Genomic DNA, 2,562 nt, shown 5'->3' on the forward strand with positions numbered 1-2,562 from the left:
TGGAGAAATTAATGGAGCTAAGTGGTAACACATCTCTTAGACCTGATGGTCTGCATCTCAGAATTTTAAAAGAGGTAACTGTAAAGATAGTGGATGCATTGGCTTTGATTCCCCAGGATTGGAAGATTAAATATGTAACACTAATATTTAAGACATGAAAAAGAAAGTAAGTGGGAAATTACAAGCCATTTAATCTAATATCAGTTGCAGACAATTTTGCAGTATGCCTTTAAATGATAGTAGCATGTCATCAGTAGAAGGGAAGTGTGTCATGTGACTTAGTCTCAGTTTCACTTTGGCTTGTGAGCAGAACACAGTGCACACAGCTCTGCTGCTGATGTCGTCACACTTTCTACCTTTGTATAAATGTTCTTATGTGCCTAGTCTAAATAAATGAACGCATATTGTGTTCACCTAAATTCCTATTACAGATTTATGCCTTCATATCATTATAAAAACACAATAGGCAAAACATTAGAACCTGTTTTTAGAGTTGTGGTAACAGGGCACTTAGAAAATCTTATGATTTTTTCGATTAATATTAAGCAGAGTCAACTCAGATTCAAGAAAGGGGAATTATGTTTGACAAATCTGTTCAAATTTTTTATGATGTATCTACTAGGTTGGATAAGTGGAAAAAGCAGACAATGTAGTGCAAAAACATTCAATAAGGTGCCACACATAGTTATTACAAAATATTTGGACTCGGGGGATGGGGATATTGTATTAGTAAGGACTGAGGGTTGGTTAATGGACACAAAGCAGAAAGTAAGAATAAATAGAACATATTTGGGTTGGCAGGCTGTAACATGGGAACTGAAAGGATTAATACTTGGGCCTCAGGTATTTATAATCTATAAATAATGATTTGGATGAGAAGTCATAGCCAGGTTTGCTGATGATACAAAATTAGGTGGGAACATAAGCAGTGAGAAGTATGCAAAGAGCTGGCAGAGAAATATAGACAGGTTCGTTGAGTAGGCCGAACAAAGCAGATGGAATACAAGGTGACCAAATGTGAAGTTATTCACTTACATAAGAAAAATTAAAAAATAGATTTTTTTGAATGGTGAGAACCTGGGAAATATTCCCATTCAGAGAGATCTGGGTTTCTGCACACAATTCACAGGAAGTTAACATACAAGTACAACAAGCAATTAGGAAAGGAAAGTAGACCTTATTGCTTCTCAACCTTTTGGCTAAGATCAAGTGTAGTATCAACGTGCTGTGCTTGGTTGAAGTCATTAGGTTAAGTTTTAGCTTCATTTAAAGGAATTTTTAAAAGCAGCATCTCGGCCTTTTGGCTGAGGTGCAAATGAGATCAAGACTTGGAGGAGGAGCTATGCCTACTCCAATCAGCTTGGATCATGTAGATCAAGCCCAAGACAGGAGGTGAGAGCCCTGTCTTGTCAGCTTGGATCAGGAATGTCCCAGCTTGTTGAGACTCTGAATTGGACTTGATTTGATTGAATTGGAATAAAAAAAAATGAGCATACAAGAGTAAAGAGGTTTTACTGTACACAGAGCCTTGGTGAGACCACACTTTATTTCCAATTCAATTTCACTTTATTTCAGATTCAAAAATGTGAAGATAAATTAATTATAGAATAAAGGTCTAACGTCTATTGTGGGCGAGTTGCTAGAATCTGTTAAAAAATGTGCAACCAAGGCTTTCAAATGCCAAATGAATTTTGATATCAGGCTGTGGAAGGAGTCACTTTTTGGTAGGAGGACTAAAGAGGATGAATGCCAGCGGAAACTCAAGATCCAGAAGCCACAGATCTTGCTGGTGGGATCATTATCTTGGATCTACCCCGCCCCTTGTTGGCGACATCTCCAAGTTCATCCTGTTATGAATTTGAATGGATTTTAACCCACTTCTTCACCATATATTGACCTCTCATTGTACATTGACACATTGGCATGGTTTACAACAGGTTCACCTAGACATGAACCTGTCATGGGGTTCTCCCCAGGGGCATAAAGGTGAGTATAGCCCCAGGGGAGAGGGACATGCCCAGGCAGTGGCCTGGCACTGCCCCTTGGCACTTCCCCTTGGCACAGGTTGACATTGCCAGGTTGGCATGGGCATTTTGTCAAACTGGCAGTGCCAAAATGTGCCAAGGGGCCTGCCCCAGTGAGAGCCTCATGGAGATAGTGATTCATTCATATTTGGCTGTGCGTTGGGAGTGCATGGAGGAGCAGGGGATGCTAGCATTGGCCAATGGTGGAGGAGAGGCATGGGGGGGATGGGTGTCAGCTCTGACTGTGGGTAGGGTGGGGAGGGAAAGGCTGATGATCGGAGCAGTGGGGGAAAAAAGTGCTGACTCCAATTGGGGGTGGGCAGGGGAGCCCCTGAGACCTCCATAATGGGCTGCGGGGGAGTTGGTTTATTCCTGTTATGATTGCTGCGCCTGTTAAAGATGGTGATGCCAAGTTTTGCTGGCCCCACTGCCCTGCATGACAGTGTGAATCACACCCCCTTGATTCTTTTAGGCAGAGTGCAGCAAAATCTGAAGTGAAACAGGTCGGCTTTCTCGCTGGAAATAACAGTCTGGTTGT

At 41.7% G+C, this 2,562-nt stretch overlaps 1 pseudogene; it reads left to right on the forward strand.

Annotated features, from left to right (window-relative positions):
• Window positions 1-1,179: 1,179 nt before the first annotated feature.
• LOC145343636 (U2 spliceosomal RNA) lies at window positions 1,180-1,321 on the forward strand (annotated as a pseudogene).
• The last annotated feature ends 1,241 nt before the right edge of the window (window positions 1,322-2,562 follow it).

This window comes from Carcharhinus amblyrhynchos, chromosome 5, assembly GCF_965287045.1.
Source record: "Carcharhinus amblyrhynchos chromosome 5, sCarAmb.v2.hapA, whole genome shotgun sequence".
Taxonomy (NCBI): Eukaryota; Metazoa; Chordata; class Chondrichthyes; order Carcharhiniformes; family Carcharhinidae; genus Carcharhinus; species Carcharhinus amblyrhynchos.